General features: G+C 42.5%; 1 protein-coding gene across 1 annotated transcript in view; it reads left to right on the top strand.

Annotated features, from left to right (window-relative positions):
* Window positions 1–8,135: 8,135 nt before the first annotated feature.
* Window positions 8,136–21,187, top strand: part of LOC126476053 (trafficking kinesin-binding protein milt) — a 232,037-nt gene continuing 218,985 nt past the window's right edge. The window contains exon 1 of the mRNA XM_050103519.1: window positions 8,136–8,268. The gene's annotated coding sequence lies outside the window, so the exon portion shown is untranslated. The remainder of the gene's footprint in view (window positions 8,269–21,187) is intronic.

The raw sequence follows: 21,187 nt of genomic DNA on the forward strand, positions 1-21,187 counted from the left end.
ACTGACATTTGATAATGGCGGTTCGCGAAACACAGCTGATTGATTCGCGACTTGGGTTAGATAATACATTGTCTGCGACTGTTTTTCGAAACTTCTGTTTTGATTTATTAACGGTATTGAGAGCGATTCTGTAGACATCGCAAAGAAGGCGGAAGCAAGCGTAAAATGCCTTGGCAGACACCCCATGTGGTACTCCTATGACACATTCGCCGAACAGAAGCTATTATATTTTCCTAAGGTCACAGAACCCATGAATGTTTAGATGTGTTTGTATGAATGTTGCTTATCGACTCGGTTCTATGGTTAATGGCCGAGATTCAAGGTGGTACGAGGTTCAAATTCCTGTTTACCTAGCCACATTAGTTCCCAGAATCGCTCAAGACAACTCCAGGATGGTTCCTTTGAAAAGGACACGGTCGATTACCTTCGTCCCTTCTTTCCCAGTCCTGGCTCTCGATCCGCGTCTATTACACTTGTCTACGAGTCGTTAAACCCCAATCTTGCTTCCTTCTATCCTTCCTTCCATATACCGAGGTGGTTCCTTCAAAGAAATCATGAGATTCTCAGAAGATTTCGACATCGACGTTATGCTAGCAGACCTTGAGAATTTGCTACGTAGATTACAAAAAAAATGTACCGACAGCCAGCTCGACCCACAATATATCATCTTCACATTTAAAACGTTAAAGGTATTCACCAACACTTTTGTATATTTGGAGATGACCTCATGTTGCGCTTTTTTTTTTTTTTTTTTTTTTTAATTATCCGACATTTACAGATGTTTATTTATCTCAAATGGTTGTTGGTTATCTAAACTGATTTTGGAGAGCACGAAATTGTATGGCGCGCATTTTCCGCATTGTATTGGAATAAATATGAGAGTGCCGCTTTTTGTGAGTGTGATTTATTAGCTTGTCAGACCAAATGTGACACATTTTTTGGCCTTTGGCTCGGACCACTAAGTTTAACGTCAACATCCGACGGACGGGTCACTGTCAACAGGGCGCATACCTACACTCCATAAACACTGCCAAAAGGTTTGGAATTTAACCTGAGAACTGTGTCTCCTCCCCTCGACGACCAAATATTGGCGATGAACATTTGTCCTACACGAGGATTCGAAGCGGCAACCTCGATGTTTAACACCAACCCACAAGCGAGCTTTAGCGACCGCAGTCTGAAGCTTGGTCCCTGTGATGGCGCTTCTGATCCCATTAAGTGATGGCATTTCTGGTTCCATTAAGTGATGGCAGCTCGATGCGAACGAGCAACTCTTACGTTAAGAAGCAACGCGATTTACTCACCTAGCTCCACGTAGAGAAGGATGGATACGTTTTTGGATAGTACAGAGAAACATACCGGGGAAGAGATGGTTGTGTGTTCATGCTGCAGTGCTTATTACTCATACTTGTAGAACAATTCTGCGGTTTCAGTTGCCTGTTATTTCTCTACACATCACACAGTGAAGTTTCGCAGAATTTAGGTTTACCATGGTTTCCTTGAATCGCCTAGGGGAAACGCCAGGATACGATCTGTGTCTTTATTTATTTATTTTTTTCTTCCAGTCCGAGCTCGTCGTCGACCGGGTGTTACATACAATTCCCCCCCCCCCCCCCCTCTTCTTCTTCTTCTTCTTCTTCCATGGACACTATGTGATCAAAAGTATCCGAACATCTCCAGAAACATACGTTTGTCATATTAGGTGCATTGTGCTGCCAGGTACTCCATATTAGCGAAACAGTAGTCATTAGACATCATGAGAGAACAAAGTGGGGCGCTCCGCGGAACTCAACGGACTTCGAACGTGGTCAGGTGATTGGGTGTATCTTGTGTCATACGTCTGTACGCGAGATTTCCACACTCCTAAACATCCCTAAGTCCACTGTTTCCGATGTGATAGTGAAGTGGATACGTGAACGGACACGGCAGCACTGAAGCGTACAGACCGACCTCGTCTTTTGACTGACAGAGACCGCCGACAGTTGAAGAGGGTCGTAATGTGTAATAGACAGACATCTATCCAGACCATCACACAGGCATTCCAAACTGCATCAGGATCCACTGCGAATACTATGGCAGTTAGGCGGGAGGTGAGAAAACTTGGATTTCATGGTCGAGTAGCTGCTCATAAGCCACACCTCACGCAGGTAAACGCCAAACGACGCCTCGCTTGGTGTAAGGAGCGTAAACATTGAACAATTTAACAGTGGAAAAACGTTGTGTGGAGTGACGAACCACGGTACGCAATGTAGCGATCCGATGGTAGGGTGTGGGTAAGGCGAATGCCAGTGAACGTATCTGCCAGTGTGTGTAGTGCAAACAGTAAAATTCAGAGGCGGTGGTGTTATGGTGTAGTCGTGTTTTTCATAGAGGGGCTTGCACCCGTAGTTGTTTTGCGTGGCACTATAGCAGCACAGGTCTACATTGACGTTTTAAGTACCTTCTTGCTTCCTACTGTTGAAGAGCAATTCGGGGATGGAGATTGCATCTTTCAACACCATCGAGCACCTGCTCATAATGCACGGCATGTGCCGGAGTGGTTACATGACAGTAACATCCCTACCATATTGAACTGCAGCATTACCGATGGAGGGCGCCACGAACTTGTAAGTCATTTTCAGCCAGGTGTCCGGATACTTTTGCTCACATAGTGTACCACGATATTACATCTAATTTATTTTCCTTGTAGACATATTTTCAAGATGATTGGTCTCGCTAAAACACATGCAAATTCGCCACTGTTTATTTGGAAGAACGTGTTATCGACTGCACAAATAACTAGTTCGCCAGTAAGTTCTCTTAACATCGAGTAGGTAGTAGATACGAAACAGTTTGCTGAGGGTCGAAAGTCTTACCACAAATAGAAGAAGTCGATGACATAGCTTCGAACTTCTACCTGTGTGTACTATCGGGTCTAATATTATTTCAGTAAATCTGAGTCTGTCATCTGCGCTCCACGTCATTAGGTTCATGTTTTCTTTCACCCTAAATCATTCCGGAAAAACCTCCTACATTTTGGTTGTTCATTGAAAAGGACTCTCAGCGTAGTGGCTGGCTGGAATAACCACTTCTATAGAAGTCGAATGGCATCTCTCGCTACCGACAGACGTAACACGCGGAGTTAAAAATTCACATAAATGTTGCTTGTAATTGAGTATGAAACAGTTTAAATTAATTGATGTTTTTAGTAAACATGTTGTTTGTACGCAGTATTGAAAGCTGATGTTGACAGCGACCTAAAACAAGTGAATTTTGATGCTGGCAAACAGAATACAGCATACATTCTTAACGAAGAGAATACTTAAGAAATAAGCCATTTCGGGCGTACCCTAAGGGAGTATTAGCGGATCATTACTTACCACAAAATATGTAAATGACTTGGTGGTTAACTTCGAACGTTCCATGAGGCTTTTCGCGGATGATGCTGTTGTATATAGAGAAGTTGCAACGCTTGAAAATTGTAGGGAAATACAGGAGGACCCACAGAGGATCGGTACTCGGTGTGAGTATTATCAGTTGACCCTCAACAAGTGTAACGCATTGACCATAAATATGTAGAAAGACACATTATCGTATTACTAGGCGAATACACAACAGTCATTTGAACAGTCACACCCATTAAATATCTGTGAATATGCTTGAAGTGGAGCGACCACATAAAACAGATCGCAGATAAGGCGAGTGTCAGATTCAGATTCACTAGAAGAATCTTCCGGAAATGTAGTCCATCCACAAAGTAGGAAACTTACAAAGCACTCATTGGATCTATACTTGAATATGCTCGTCAGTCTGGGTTCCGTACCTCATAGAACCGATAGAAGAAGTAGTGACGATCCAAAGACGAGCTGCGTCTTTCGTTACATATTCATTTCGTAATCACGAAAGCACCCCGGAGATTCTCGTAAAACTCCAGTGACAGACGGTGCAAGAGAAGCGTTGTCCATGAAGGTATTTCGAAGTTCCGAGAGTGTACGCTCCTAAAAGAGTCACGCTATATATTGCTCCACCATATGACCCAGAAGTCATAATACTTCTAATTTCTGTCAACCCCCCCCCCCCCCCTCCCCTCGTCAGCCACCGCGTCCAGCGTCTTAGAGTGAACAATTAATTCCTGAAACTCGTCATTAATTTCAGTGACTCATCACCGATTACATTTTCAAAAGATATTGGACCATTACGTTTCTTACCCACCTCCTATTATGTAGAGTAAGCCACTAAATTTGTGTGTCGTCACCTGCTAATCTCTGTACCAGGCGCTTATCATTTGCAAGTTTCTATCCATTTCGTAAGAAGTTGTCAATGATGTTATCCACCTGTACACTACTACGCCGTCCGCGAGTAATCTCAAAAGGCTGCAGACATTATTCGCCTTGTCATTATTGTGAAGCGTGAGCCACGTAACATGGCATGGTGAATATTTCATTTATTCTAGGTATCAAGACGTAGTTCCCGGCAAAGGATAATGTGCAAAGGTACAAGAAATATGTTGTGTTTTTATTGAACGATATGTTGTATAACGACATTCCAAATCTTTTCATAAGAGGAGCTCACTGTTATGACATTTGTTAAGGTGGTTGTTGCTGTGGTCTTCAGTCCAGAGACTGGTTTGATGCAGCTCTCCATGCTACACTATCCTGTGCAAGTTTTATCTCCCAGTACCTACCGAAACCTACATCCTTCTGAATCTGCTTATTGTATTCTTCTCTTGGTCTCCCTCTATGATTTTTACCCTCCACGCTGCCCTCCAATAGTAAATTGGTGATCCGTTGATGCCTCAGAATATACCCTACCACCCAATCCCTTCTTCTAGTCAAGCTATGCCACAAACTCCTCTTCTCCCCAATCCTATTCAATACCTCCTCATTAGTTGTGTGATCTACCCATCTAATCTTCAGCATTCTTCAGTAGCACCACATATCTAAAGCTCCTATTCTCTTCTTGTCAAAACTATTTATCGTCCACGTTTCACTTCCATACATGGCTACACTCGATACAAATACTTTCAGAAACGACTTCCTGACACTTAAATTTATACTCGATGTTAACAAATTTCTCTTCTTCAGAAATGCTTTCCTTGCCATTGCTAGTCTACGTTTTATGTCCTCTCTACTTCGACCATCATCAGTTATTTTGCTCCCCAAATAGCAAAACTCATTTACTTACTTTAAGCGTCTCATTTCCGAATCTAATTCCCTCAGCATCACCCGATTTAATTCGACTACATTCCATTATTCTCGTTTTTCTTTTGTTGATGTTCATATTATATCCTTTCATGACCCTGTCCATTCCGTTCAGCTGCTCTTCCAAGTCCTTTGCTGTCTCTGACAGAATTACAATGTCATCGGTGAACCTCAAAGTTTTTATTTCCTCTCCATGGATTTTAATTCCTACTACAAATTTTTCTTTTGTTTCCTTTACTGTTTGCTCAATATACAGATTGAATAACATAGGGGAGGGGTTACAACCCTGTCTCACTCCCTTCCCAACCACTGCTTCACTTTCATGCCCCTCGACTCTTGCAACTGCCATCTGGTTTCTGTACAAATTGTAAATAGCCTTTCGCTCCCTGTATTTTACCCCTGCCACCTTCAGAATTCCAAACAGAGTATTCCAGTCAACATTGTCAAAAGCTTTATCTATTTTATAAGATAAGTCGTAGGGTGAATATTGCCTCGCGTGTTCCAATTTTTCTACGGAATCCAAACTGATCTTCCCCAAGGTGGGCTTCGACCAATTTTTCCATTCATCCGTAAAGAATTCGTGTTGTTAATATTTTGCAGCCATGACTTATTAAACTGATAGGTCGATAATTTTCACATCTGTCAACACCTGCTTTCTTTGGGATTGGAATTATTATATTCTTCTTGAAGTCTGAGGGTATTTGTCCTGTCTAATACATCTTGCTCACTAGATGGTAGAGTTTTGTTAGGCCTGCCTCTCCCAAGGCTGTCAGTAGTTCTAATGGAATGTTGTCCACTCCCCCGGGCCTTGTTTCGACTTAGGTCTTTCAGTGCTCTGTCAAACTCGTCACGCAGTATCATATCTCCTATTTCATCTTCATCTACATTCTCTTCCATTTCTATAATATTGTCCTCAAGAACATCGCCCTTGCATAGACCCACTATATACTCCTTTCACCTTTCTGCTTTCCCTTCTTTGCTTAGAACTGGGTTTCCATCTGAGCTCTTGATATTCATGCAAGTGGTTCTCTTTTCCCCAAAGGTATCTTTAATTTTCCTGTAGGCAGTATCTATCTTACCCCTAGTGATATGTGCCTCTACATCCTCACATTTGTCCTCTAGCCATCCCTGCTTAGCCATTTTGCACTTCCTGTCGATCTCATTTTTGAGTCGTTTGTATTCCTTTTTGCCTACTTCATTTACTGCATTTTTATATTTTCTCCTTTTATCAGTTAAATTCAATATCTCTTCTGTTACCCAAGGATTTCTATTAGCCCTCGTCTTTTTACCTACTTGATCCTCTGCTACTTTCACTATTTCGTCTCTCAAAGCTACCCATTCTTCTTCTACTGTATTTCTTTCCCCCATTCTTGTCAATCGTTTCCTAATGCTCTCCCTGAAGCTCTCTACAACATGTGGTTCTTTCAGTTTATCCATGCTCCATCTCCTCAATTTGTTAAGGTTAGCAGTAAAATTTTCCCAAAAATACGTAGCTATTTTTTCTAAATAAAAGTCAGCCACATTCACGCCAAAAGCGGATGAGAGACAGAGTCTTGCCGCGTGCTATAGCACTGGTTCAAAAAAAAAAAAGAAAAAAAAATGGTTCAAATGGCTCTGAGCACTATGGGACTTAACATCTATGGTCATCAGTCCCCTAGAACTTAGAACTACTTAAACCTAACTAACCTAAGGACATCACACACATCCATGCCCGAGGCAGGATTCGAACCTGCGACCGTAGCAGTCGCGCGGCTCCGGACTGAGCGCCTAGAACCGCTAGACCACCGCGGCCGGCTATAGCACTGGTATTTAGAAAATTACCCAGCTATTTTTTTTTTTTTTTTTTTTTTTTTTTTTTTTTTTTTTTTTTTTTGCGAAGATTTGAGTGCAAGTTGTAACAAATGTTACATCACACAATAGCACGTAAGATTTCAATAATTATTGTTTTTCCATTCTGTGAAATAAGTTCACCTTATTTCTTAATGTGCTGTTAATGGATGCAATGAATTTGAAGATGGTCGACAACTTGACTTTCCTGAATGTTGTATACATACAAGATACTTATAAATTGCTCTTCATAGATGTGGAGGTGTGGTCCTGACACCAAAACATCACAAAAGTCCAGAAGAACATGGGTCCGAAAATCCTTCGTAAGGGAATTCGTAGGTTTATTGTATGTTATATGTGATACAGTAACAACGTACATTTTCAAAAATTGTTCGAAGTTACCTCCTCCAGCTTCGATACGTGCCCTGAGCTGTGCTCCACACTTTTGTTTACTCTGTTGACAATTCCCAGAGTACCTCAAATTTCGTCAAATCCATATTGTATATGCAAATAGACATGAGGTATAAGAGTTGAATGCACCAAAGCATTTAAATGTCTCCAGAGATAAAGTACATTGGATTCAAATCTGGCGATCGGACAGACCATGCATTGGATCCCTTTCGTCCAATCAATCAACTTGGAAACTGGCTATCGAGGCCCCGGCGAGAGTTTTAAAGTGACGTGGAGAACTATCGTGCATTAACCGCATCCCTTGGATGACGGATGGAGGTACATTATTAAGTAAATGAAGCACCTCATATCTGAGACTTCCTTGGGTACGTTTGAGTAGTAAGACGAGGAAATAGGGAGCAATAAGATGACCATGTCTGATTCCTCCCCACATGTCGATGCTGAACGTTCAAAAGACAGACAAACTAAAACACATGCCAAGACCATCTCTAATCAAGAATTGAAGTAAAAATGCACGACTGAAATGTGTTTCATAACAGGGGTTACAGGGAATACCTTTCGTGACTCGTTAAAAAAGGATTTTTTGATTGATTTTCATTCAGACTTTTCGTAATGTTTTGGTGTCAGGAAGAAATCTCAAAGATTTATGGACACCAGTTTATAAACACCTTGTTGGTGATGCAGACTAACGCAAGGTCCGACGTGCCGCTGTTGCAGATCCAGCCACCGCTTCCGCAGCAGCAGCAGCGTCCAGCGGCGCGAGACGGGGAGGGAGGCGCCAAGCTGGCCGCGGCCCTGGAGTCGGCGGGGCGCGCGCGGCGCTCCTACACCGACAGCGCCACGCTCACAGGTACTGTGTCCTCAGCGTACTTTATAGCAACTACTTCGGTTCCTAGTCAGCAGGGCTCTGGCTAGGTCTCGTGAAGTCCTCTTCAATATCAAAAGAACTCCATATCTTTCTTAATTCTTTGTGATCAGTACGCCCTTTGAGTCCAACAATATGCTCACAGCAAAAGCAACTGAAATATAAGAAAACATGCAGAATGTAGGTCATTCACTGTTCGCTAAAGAGACACAGAAGGCAATAGACACTGCACCCAGATTGTTTCTGTGTTCCTTGACTTCCAGAAGACCTTCAATACCAATCCTGTTCTGACGTCTACTGAAGAAAATACGAGCGTACGGATTATCAAACCACATGGGAGATTGAAGATTCGTAACCGAGAGAAATATCCAGGCGTAAAAATAACTTAGGACGCACTCCGAGGGACTATTATAGGACCACCCGTTACAAACTTGTAAGACTTGCAGGACATGTAGAGGGGAGTGTGTACATAATATTGTGAATAGGGGCCCATGTCAGTCGTACAGCCGTTTGAAAATATGTGTACTAGGTAGGTAGGCTGGGAGGGAGTGGTTACTTCGGATCGGCTGATGTAAAAATGGTTCAGATGGCTCTAAGCACTATGGGACTTAACATCTGAGGTCATCTGTCCCCTAGAACTTAGAACTACTTAAACCTAACCAACCCAAGGACATCACACACATCCATGCCCGAGGCAGGATTCGAACCTGCGACGGTAGCAGCAGCAGCGCGGTCCCTGACTGAAGCGCCTAGAACCGCTCGGCCACAGCGGCCGGCGGCTAATGAAATTTGACATCTATCCTTCATGGTTCGAGCGCCATTCACCTATCTGTGACTGTTACAGCAACATGGTTGAGTACACGTTTGCAGAATACACCGACATGATCCTTCCGAATCTCGAAGGTCGCGGTAATGGAGGATCTTCTCGTCCCCTCTATCAAGATCGATCTCCACAACGTCCGACTCCATTGCATACCAATTTCACCACAGTTACGCAACGGCTTCTGGAAGGGTACCTTCACCGTCAACAGGCGTGACTGTGGTGCTCCAAGGAGACGCCACACACGCGAATCGAAAGAGGCCGTACTGCATCAACGACTACACGAGCAATTTCTGTGGCTGTTAAGTGAAACTACAAAACAACTGATGTAGTGAGTTACGCCTACTCTGTTACCTGTAAAAGTGGGCGCGTTACCAACACGTTTTCAAATGGGTGTAGCATAGAAACGGTATGTTTCCGGACATGGGTTTCAGTTCAGAAAATTATCTACTCGCTCCCCTCTACAAGTTCTAGAAGTTTTTAACGGGAACTTCCGAACACTTTTATGCAAAGTGATCCGTTTGAGATGACAGAAAAGTAAAGTATTATGTACAAGAAACTATGCAAATGTATTGCTTATGAACGGTATATGCATGTGGAGAAGAGTCTGGTGTTAGTGTCTTATAAGCATTCAACATGTTCGCCATTGCGAGTGCGGCGCATACCATAACTCGCGTCCATGTTGTATCACGTGGCGCGCAGCATTTCTGGAGTAATTTAGTGAAAAGCCGCTATAATCTGCCTCCGTAGATCGGCCAGTTTCTGTGGCCTTCGTGCATATACTGTTCATTTGACGAAGGCTCCCTCCCCCCTCTTCTCTCTCTCTCTCTCTCTCTCTCTCTCTCACACACACACACACACACACACACACACACACACACGCGCGCGCGCGCGCACAAAACAAGGGAAAAAATGTAGGCGTTAGGTCCGAGCTAGTAGATTGACTATGCACCATAGGATAGGTCCATCAGGGCCGCAGCAGTGATCTTTGGTGTCATTGTTCCCCCGCTATGAGAGCCCAATGCAGTGGAGCGCCGTCTTGTTGATACTAAATAGTGTCCAGTATCCTATTTTCGTGTAATTTGAGAGACCACGTACTAATCCATCATTTCAAGGTAATTGACGCCACGAAAATTCTCTCCCGGAAAAAAATACTCTAAAATTTCCCACAGCACACGACAAATTGAGCGCGTTGTTATGGCATAACTTCCATTTTCACTTAACAGTCGATACACACTCAGCGTGCAAACTTGGTGCTACCTCGTGCACTGTGTTTCTGACATCTGGTTTTTGCGCTGTGAACTACGCGCTGTTGGCTTGCATCCTGAGACGTGGTCATTTATTGTTACCTCCCATCAGTTTCACGCACATTACAGAAAATAGCTCTGGATTATATACACTGGTGTCCAAAATTAAAGCAACAAACTGCTATTTCCCCGTCCTTTGTCCGATTCACGATATAGTCATACAAACCGTCAACAGATGGCCGTACGATCGTGTTCTGCACGGAAAATGGCATTCGGATCAACGGGCAACCACACCAGCGATGACGCCAGGGCATCCATCAAACGGGGCAGTATTTGTCGGGTAGTCCTGCATCTACAATGGGCACGCAGTCACAGACGTTGCAGTATGGCACAGAGAAGGCGGCTGCCAGACACTCTGCAATGGAGAGGACACTCGCAAACTGATGTGGCCCGATGGCTTAAAGTGACTCGTTCTGTTGTTTCCAGGATGTGGCGACAGTTCATAGGGACGGAAACTGTGTCCCAAAGACCAGGGCAGCGTCGACCACGTGTGACATCACAAAGACAGTGCCGTTATTTGGCTGTAAGGGCACGCCTTAGTACTGCGTGCTAACTGGCATCTGATCTCGTGCCTTCCACTGGACGTGTTGTATCGAGACAGACGGTGTACAGAAAGCTTCGACAGAGCGGTCTTCATTGCCGGAGACCTGCTCTTTGTGTACCTCTGATGCGTCTTCAGAGAAGGGAACGTCGACAGTGGAGTTGTCAACATGCCCTGGATGATGGAACAGAGGGCCTATATTCTTTTCACAGATGAGTCACGATTTGGTCTGGAGAGTGATTCTCGACGGCTTCGGAACGTGGAACGCTATTTCGGGACCCAAATGTTGTGGAAAGAGACCGATATCGAGGAGGATGCCTAATGGTGTGGACAGGGATTATATTGACCTCTCGAACAGCTCTTGATGAAATTGTATGGGTGAATCAACAAGTTTTAACTGCTGTCAGGCATCGTGACGAGTTCTTGAGACCTCATGTGCTGTTGTTGCGAGGTGCTGTGGGCCCAGACTTCTTATTGATGGACAATAATGCTGGACCTCATAGAGCAAGAGTGGCTCATGTTTTCTTGGAAAGGAAGATATTGCACACATGACATGGTCTGCTCGCTCTTCCGATTTGGATCCCATAAAGCATGTCTAGGATGCACTACGAGACGAGTTGCATCACGTAAGCATTCACCAATCACTCCTCAACACTTGCGAGCAGCTCTGTCGGAAGAATGGGCGTTATTGCCTCAACATGAGATTGATAACATTATTCACAGCATGCCCCTTAGTTGTCAGGCCTGCATTGCTGCCAGAGGTGCTTACAACCCATACTGAGCACATTAACCGGTTGTCGAAATGTGTGTGCAAATCTGTTAAGTTGGAAAAACGAAGAAAATTTTTGTCTACCATTATTTCCTATGCAGTTGTTTACTTCTTGTTTCTGTACATTGTTTCTACTTTGCTTTGACCTGTCTATACTGTTTTGTGGCAAAATAAACGCACCCTTGCAAAATTTCTATTTGTTGCTTTAATTTTGGACACCAGTGTACATTAACTTAAATATGCCCTTATATTTTTCTGACATCTTAAACGGATCATCTAGTTATTAAATGATGACGTGAATGACGTCTGAAGCTCGACGAGGATATTCGCGGATAATGCTTTTGTATGCAGAAAAGTGGCACTGTAGAAAATGGTAGCGAAATCCACGAAGACTGCAGAGGATCGACAGTTGGTACAGGGATTGCCAGTCAGTTCTCAACATACACGAATCTAACAGATTGCGAATACATAGGCGGAAACATCCATTATTGTATGATTACAGAGCAATCACAGGAAACAGTCTTCTCCATTAAGTATACGGGAGTAGTCATACGGAAAGATTAAAAGTGGAACAGCCATATAAAACTTATCACAGGTGCAATACAGATTCATTGCAAGCATTCTCGAGAAGTGTAATCCATCCACAAAGGAGGTAACCTCATTTGACCAATATTGCTCGTTAATACTGGCTCCGTACCAGAAAGGATTGATATAAGAAATAGAGAATATCCAAACAAGAGCAGCGCGTATCGTCACGAACTCGTTTAGTAAGGGCGAAAGCCTTACGGAGATGCTCATCGAACTCCAGTTGCAGACACTGCAGGAGAGGCATTGTGCATCATGGTGTGGTGTCGTGAAAAGACTGTGAAAATAAAATTAGAGAGATTCGAGCTCACGCGGATCTTACATACGATCGTATCCGCAGACCATTCGACCGGAACGGGAAATGGGGAACTGACAGTGACTCAAGAGAACTCTCCGCTACACTCGTGGAGTATAGATGCGGATTTGAGGTTCTTTAAAACGGGCTACAATGCTTCCTCATGCAGAGAGCGGAACAGTTTCGTGATTTCACATAAGACACGCAGAAATTCGACTTCTCACGCCTTACTCCGTCAGATGGAGATCGTCAGACGGGAGGCACTATGTCGCGCTAGTCATGCGCTCATGGTTTCCTGATTTTTTCCAAAAGAAGATTTATGCCCTGCAATTACTGGTTCACTATTCTGACACCCTTAAGTGAAACAACGGCACAGATAACGCTATACAAAAAATTTGAGGCAAATCACTGCTTTTTGCCTTATTGGTAGTTTTGCCCGCTTTTCACTCTCTCAAATAGATCTTTCCCAGCCGAGCGAATGACGAAACGAAGCATGGTTGTTAAAGTGAGTACAGTTTTCTTTTTCGTGTTGGTCAGTATGCATTTGTTATGTGGCCAAAAACGGAGGAGTATCTATTATTATTTGGTAGCGGACTCTCTTTCTTGTTTTTCTCTTCGTCTCCAAGTACGTGATTTGCTATTCTTCCAATAGTGCCTGTGCCAACTTAACGTTGTATTCCTATTTGTTCGAGAAATACAGTATGTTCCACAGTCTCTCAACTTCGTTGGCACCATTACTGATATAAAAGTTGTCTTCCGGCTGTTATCCGTCATGGGGTTCCAAATTAATTGCATAGCCATTCTTAACGTCAACAGGAGCAAATATTTTTATTTCATATTTTGCAGGTGTACTCGGTATGTACTGCCTAAAGTAGCAATTCCCCTGAAATACAGAAGCTGCTCTCATCTAGAGAGAAAAGATCACTAAACCTACTAACCATAAGTTTATATAACTCTCACGTTGGAATTAGTTTATCTTCCACCTACCGAAAATTATTCGTAATTACATTATCAAAACGCAATCATCGATACAGAAAATAAAATCTTATTCATAGGTAGAAAACAACACTCCACTCCATTGCCTTTAGAGTTATTCGACAATAGTTTCACATGCTTTTCTGAACAACGCACCGACCAATGACAAAAAGGATACTGATGAAGAATAATATTTCTGTGCCAACTGTCTATCTTTCATCTACCTCTCTGGTAAATCTTAAACAAACTTTTTCAATCTAAACATTAGTACAGTATACAACGTTTATTATGTCATCGCCAAGATACAAATTCAGTATTTTTGTTGGAGTTTTTTACGGAACAAGCCAGGAAAATAAATAATTCTGTCACTTGATGGAGTATGCACAATTTTTGAGGAAATTTTTTTCCCCCTTCTTGTTTCACGATTCTTTTCATAACAAAATTTGGACTGGATACATACTCAGTTCAGACGAACTGGATCTGTTTTCGTTATTCACCTTTTATACCGATTCGGTGTTGGGTGTTGTGGTCACTAGCAGTCACGTGATTTCACGTTAAGCTGGAGGTCTGCTTTCCCCGGTTGAATAACCGGTGCAGGTTAGAGATGCGCAAGACGCCGAAGTGGCTTCGAAGAAATTGCTTTAAGCACTATGGGACTTAACATTTGAGGTCATCAGCCCCCTAGACTTAAAACTGCTTAAACCTAACTAATCTAAGGACATCACACACATCCATGCCCGAGGCAGGATCCAAACCTGCGACCGTAGCAGCAGCACGGTTCTGGACTGAAGCGCCTAGAACCGTTCGGCCACAACGGCCGGCGAAGTGGCTTCAAATTGTGAGACTTGGCGCTAGGCTATTGATTCACACGAAATCTTCATCATTAGTATTTTTTTTATTATTATTATTATTATTATTATTATTATTATACGTGGTCAAATTCGCGATCATCTTCGTTAGAAAACACCTCCGACTATTCCTGCTCAAGCCATTGTACAACAATATGCATATCTTCTGCCGTCTCCGTCTTTGGGCGTTGTGATAGTTTACTTGTTACGTATATAGGCGTGCTGTTGACAACTATCACACAAACACGCTACTACGAAGAGAATTTATTTCTTCAATCTGTAGACGTGAAACGGAAGTGTACTACTGTCGCAATAACAAACATCAGCAATAAACGATCAGCTACTGAAAGGCACGACTCCTAAAATCAGTAGTTTTGCAGACTTACAACAAATATCACTGGAGGGAGGGGGAGGACGCACAGGCGTCACCATCGCACTTAATTTGGGGCTATTGACAGTGAACAAAGATTCGCTTTCCCCAATGAGCGTCCGCAGCTCGTGGTCGTGCGGTAGCGTTCTCGCTTCCCACGCCCGGGTTCCCGGGTTCGATTCCCGACGGGGTCAGGGATTTTCTCTGCCTCGTGATGACTGAGTGTTGTGTGATGTCCTTAGATTAGTTAGGTTTAAGTAGTTCTAAGTTCTAGGGGACTGATGACCATAGATGTTAAGTCCCATAGTGCTCAGAGCCATTCCCCAATGAGCGATTTCAATTCTTGAGGCAAATAAAGATTTGTCTTTATGCATCCTTACTAACATAATTATATTATGAGATATGAGAAATTAAAGAATTATTTACTTCCTTCTGGTTCATACTGTATGGTCCAGAATGCATCCGTTGGCACTAGAAGTAATATGAAACTTCCGTCTTGCTTATAAAGGTGTCCTCTCCCTTAGTTGGCGGCATGGCACCACCACTCAGCATGCACGTATTTCTGTATCCTGTTGACATTTTTGCACCGTTGAACTAATTTTATTAAACTGGAGATAAAAACTGTCTTGGTTTGAGACTATAGCCCAGTAGAGATAGCTCTGAATAAGGGATTCCGTTGTAAAGGTGGAGTAATTTTTATTTTCTAGTATGTTGTATGTATTACTCCCTTCGTAAAAAATTGAAGATTTGCCTTCTCCCATTTTTGCGTTATCCGCCATCTTGAAAAGGAAAAAAACGCTAATAAATTATCCTTTGTTTCAGTTTTCCCTCAGTAACTTCCTTCCAGCGCATTTTAGGCAAAAATATGCCATTATGGGTTTTGAAGAGAAGTAAATTTACTGAAAGTTATATTTATAACTTGTTGGAAAATTCAGAACAGCTGCTAAGTACGACGCTGTGAAAATCTGCAAAAACGTCAAGGAATCACAAAAAATTAGACATACCGGTGGTTTCGCGTTAATAACTTATTTAGTGCAGTTTTGTGCACAATGCATAATAACCATTGTTGTAGGGGATTTAATTTCCTTCAGGATTCGTCCAAAATGTTTATCACTCCCTATACACGCCGAGAATTATTGTATTACCAATTTTAGTCAAAGTCCACTCGACACTGAAAATACCGTCCTCAGCCAGAAATAGTAACCCTGTATGTAGCATCATATTTAAACAATTACATATGCAATATATACGTGCAATGAGACTTATGCAATTTATGGCGAATAAATATTTTTTGAAAAAGAAAAATATAAATTTTCAACACTATTAACATATGCTTATATATCAACAAAATTGAAGTTAATAAACTAACTCAGTGGTTTTCCAGCCACAGTCTTTTTGAAGGTGAAGATATCTACTAGCATCTGTCCTGGGAACTTGGTGTTTTGAGCAAAGAATGGAATTTTGAACAGCAGTTTCGAGAACATGCATCTCCGACATAAAGACACAGCGGTGTCGTTGGAAGTAGTTGCTAACCATGTAGACACGAAGAAAGAAAAAGTAATTCTGGATCCTCACATCCTTTTCCTCAGCATGGCCGTCTCTAAGCAGTCTGCGAATGACCTGAAAAAATACTTCAAATAACAGCTTGCTCCCTCTTCATTGTCCTTTTTTCTGAGGAAAACATTCGCATTTTACTCTGTCTTAGTGACACGGAAATGGGAAAGAGCAGAGTTGATGTACTAGATCGTGGCCACCTTCTACACAGAGTTCATTGGAATCGGAACGAATGTTTTTCTCCAATTTTTAAAAGATTTGTGACATACGTACAGCGGTATCATTGTCAAAATGCAGCGCTGGTCTTCGAAGGGTACCCCACAGATGAAAATAAAAGAAGCGGAAATAGCACCCGAAAGAACTCGTCGTTGCTAAAATCTTATACAGAAATTCTCTTTGATAGTATAATGTATCCGCAGATGCCAGAAGATAAATTGTTATCGAATGAAAAAACAAATCCCGCTTCATCTCAAAATGGTTCAAATGGCTCTGAGCACTATGCGACTTAACTTCTGAGGTCATCAGTCGCCTAGAACTTAGAACTAATTAAACCTAACTAACCTAAGGACATCACACCCATCCATGCCCGAGGCAGGATTCCAACCTGCGACCGTAGCAGTCGCTCGGTTCCAGACTGCAGCGCCTAGAACCGCACGGCCACTCCGGCCGGCCCTTCATCTCATTGCTACAGAATTTCAGCGAGCACAGATGTCACCAAGGAGGCAATAGAAGGTGCAAATGAGTTAATTGTGAAAACTGTCATTTCGTTGCTCTCCGTACGCGGGACGACTTCAGCGCCAGACTGTGGAAGGGGCAACATAGGAGATGCACTGTGTTCCAACTCATCCTTCAATCACAAAGATATTGTGGAAAAATATACTATTTCTCGTTGCCGTAAGTAGTTGCGATACCACCTGCACTGTGTTTGAACAGGTTAAAACTAAATTTTGCGCCACACGCGAGAGTCATGCTTCCCACAGTAAATTGTTTCTATTTTCAAAGATCCAGCTGCAGAAAAAGAGAAAATGGTAGAAGCAACTGAAATTTTCCTTGTGGCACTTTATGGAGATGCCTCGAACACTTCTATAGATGAGTTGAGATGTCTTGGCTTTTCGAAAAGTTCTGCAAACACCACACTTGATTTGGCACGCCTACCTTCAGCAAGGGATGCAGTTCAGTATCACACATATAGAACTTATCGGCAAGTTCAGACGTGGGTGGGATATGAAGAAGACGCCCTGGAGTGGGGCTGGAAGGATGATATTTTGGTCGAACCCCAATCCCATCGAATAAAGAACCAGCTGCACAGGCATTGCTGAACATGATTTCAAGCCAGTGCTAAAAGACTTACGGCAACAAATGCAGCTGTAAAGGAGGAATTCGATGGTTGAATCCATCACGGAACAATAGGGCTTAGGTGATGCACTGCATATTTGTGAAAGTAATCAACTTTCAGAACGAAATTTTCACTCTGCAGCGGAAGTGTGCGCTGATATGAAACTTCATGGCAGATTAAAACTATGTACCGGACCGAGGTTCGAACTCAGAACCTTTGCCATTCGCGGGAAAGTGCTCTACCACCTAAGCTACCAAAACACGACCCACGATCCGTCCTCACAGCTTTACTCCCACCAGTACCTCGTCTCCTACCTTCCATCCTCTTCTATCTTCCATCCTCTCCTGCCTTCCAAACTTCACAGGAGCTCTTCCGCATACCTTGCAGAACTAGCATCGGCAGCCGGCCACGGTGGCCGAGCGGTTCCCATGCGCTTCAGTCCGGAACCGCGCGACTGCTACGGTCGCAGGTTCGAATCCTGCCTCGGGCATGGATGTGTGTGACGTCCTTAGGTTGGTTAGTTTTACATAGTTCTAAGTTCTAGGGGACTGATGACCTCAGATGTTAACTCCCCTGGTGCTCAGAGCCATTTGAACAATTAAACTAGCGTTCTGGAAGAAAGGATATTGCGGAGACATGGCTTAGCCACAGCCTGGGGGATGTTTCAGGATGATGAATTTTACGCATCAACCACATCTGAGCTAAAACAACATGAAATTGATGAATTTTTAACTTAAAATTTTGCATATATCCTTAAAATTTAAGATTATTTTTAAACTGTATTTTGTTGAAATATAAGCGTATATAAAAGAGTTGAAAAATTAGTATTTTTCTTTTTCAAAAATTGTTATCCCCACAAATTACATGAATCTCATGAACTACATGTACAGGGTTATTACAAATGATTGAAGCGATTTCACAGCTCTACAATAACTTTATTATTTGAGATATTTTCACAATGCTTTGCACACACATACAAAAACTCAAAAAGTTTTTTTAGGCGTTCACAAATGTTTGATATGTGCTCCTTTAGTGATTCGGCAGACATCAAGCCGATAATAAAGTTCCTCCCACACTCAGCGCAGCATGTCCCCATCAATGAGTTCGAAAGCATTGTTGATGCGAGCTCGCAGTTCTGGCACGTTTCTTGGTAGAGGAGGTTTAAACACTGAATCTTTCACATAACCCCAAAGAAAGAAATTGCATGGGGTTAAGTCGGGAGAGCGTGGAGGCCATGACATGAATTGCTGATCATGATCTCCACCACGACCGATCCATCGGTTTTCCAATCTCCTGTTTAAGAAATGCCGAACATCGTGTTGGAAGTGCGGTGGAGCACCATCCTGTTGAAAGATGAAGTCGGCGCTGTCGGTCTCCAGTTGTGGCCTGAGCCAATTTTCCAGCATGTCCAGATACACGTGCCCTGTAACGTCTTTTTCGCAGACGAAAAAGGGGCCGTAAACTTTAAACCGTGAGATTGCACAAAACACATTAACTTTTGGGGAATTGCGAATTTGCTGTACGAATGCGTGAGGATTCTCTACCGCCCAGATTCGCACATTGTGTCTATTCACTTCACCGTTAAGAAAAAATGTTGCTTCATCACTGAAAACAAGTTTCGCACTGAACGCATCCTCTTCCATGAGCTGTTGCAACCACGCCGAAAATTCATAGCGTTTGACTTTGTCATCGGGTGTCAGGGCTTGTAGCAATTGTAAACGGTAAGGCTTCTGCTTTAGCCTTTTCCGTAAGATTTTCCAAACCATTGGCTGTGGTACGTTTAGCTCCCTGCTTGCTTCATTCGTCGACTTCTGCGGGCTACGCGTGAAACTTGCCCGCACGCGTTCAACCGTTTCTTCGCTCACTGCAGGCCGACCAGTTGATTTCCCCTTACAGAGGCATCCAGAAGCTTTAAACTGCGCATACCATCGCCGAATGGAGTTAGCAGTTGGTGGATCTTTGTTGAACTTCTTCCTGAAGTGTCGTTGCACTGTTATGACTGACTGATGTGAGTGCACTTCAAGCACGACATACGCTTTCTCGGCTCCTGTCGCCATTTTGTCTCACTGCGCTCTCGAGCGCTCTGGCGGCAGAAACCTGAAGTGCGGCTTCAGCCGAACAAAACTTTGAGTTTTTCTACGTATCTGTAGTGTGTCGTGACCATATGTCAATGAATGGAGCTACAGTGAATTTATGAAATCGCTTTGTAATAGCCCTGTATATATTGCACACACAAGGGTTGGAAGATGATGATACGGTCAGGAATACCATTTCTCACTGAAAGTCGGTTCCAGCATCTTATAAATCTAACTTGCAGTAAATTTACCTCTCTTTAAAATTGATAACGGCATAGTTTTGTCTCAAATGCACCGGAAGCTAGTTACTGGGGGAAAAACTGAAAAAAATGCCATCTCTCAGCCGGTAACGGCCAAGTGGGAGAAGGTCTACAACTTGGAATTTTTCACGAGAGGGTTAATACATATAGCATACTTGACAATCAAAATTACTCCACCTTTTGCAATACAAAATGCTACCTGTATTGGGCTATACATTACTTCTATTGGCCAATTTTTGAGTGTGCTTTTTAAACGTTTCCACATTCATCCAGACAAGTTCTGGACCTGGTTTACATATTACACAAACGAAACATAAATGTACGTGGCAACATACGTTTGTTAAATTCTGGTTATGGGAATTGATGTTAAAAAATTGAAGACATGAAAATAATGCATTACATTCATTAAAATGAATAGGTGAGCGTTTTCGTATGCTATGTTATCAGTTTTACAAACAATAGTGCAATTGTATAAGCATTTTTTTCTTACTTCAGACTTTTTATGTTCAATTTCAATCGGGCTCTGTTGGTAAATGAATAAAATTATATTTTTAAATGTGTATTGCTTTATTTCTTAACTTACTGACAATTTTGTGGGACAACTGTCAGATTTAATCATATCACGATATAATTCCAAACCATCAACTTCTGAAGTTTCACATCCTTGATCATTTTAATAATACAAAAGCTGTACTTTAAAGATAATCCGGAAATAATGGTTACCTTTTAAGTATCAGAGTAGTAAGTAAAGCTGTGATATACACAAAGGTTGGTTTGAACTTCACAGTACGTTAGTAAGCATTGTCCCATTGGAAATCGTATGCCTTTGCCTACCAGCGACATTTTGAAGTAACATTGCAGGCAGTTGTTGGGGGAACGGCACTTTAACGTGGAATCCGAACTGTGGTATAACACGGTATTTTCCACATTAACGAACATCGCCAGAGGTGAAAAAAGTAGTAAGTGACAAACTCCTAGGAATCAGTGGGAATAGAACCTGTGACCTTTGGCTTTGTTCTTACGTAGTGTGGTATCAAAGTCACCTGGCTGTATCAAAGTTTGAGTAGGCAACCACCAGTTCTGTAGGGTATAATAAGATTTTAGAGCCACCTATAAAATTTAGTTCTTGTGGGACGACACGTGTCTAAACTGACAAAATCATTTGTAAC

Source organism: Schistocerca serialis, chromosome 1 (genome assembly GCF_023864345.2).
Source record: "Schistocerca serialis cubense isolate TAMUIC-IGC-003099 chromosome 1, iqSchSeri2.2, whole genome shotgun sequence".
NCBI lineage: Eukaryota > Metazoa > Arthropoda > Insecta > Orthoptera > Acrididae > Schistocerca > Schistocerca serialis.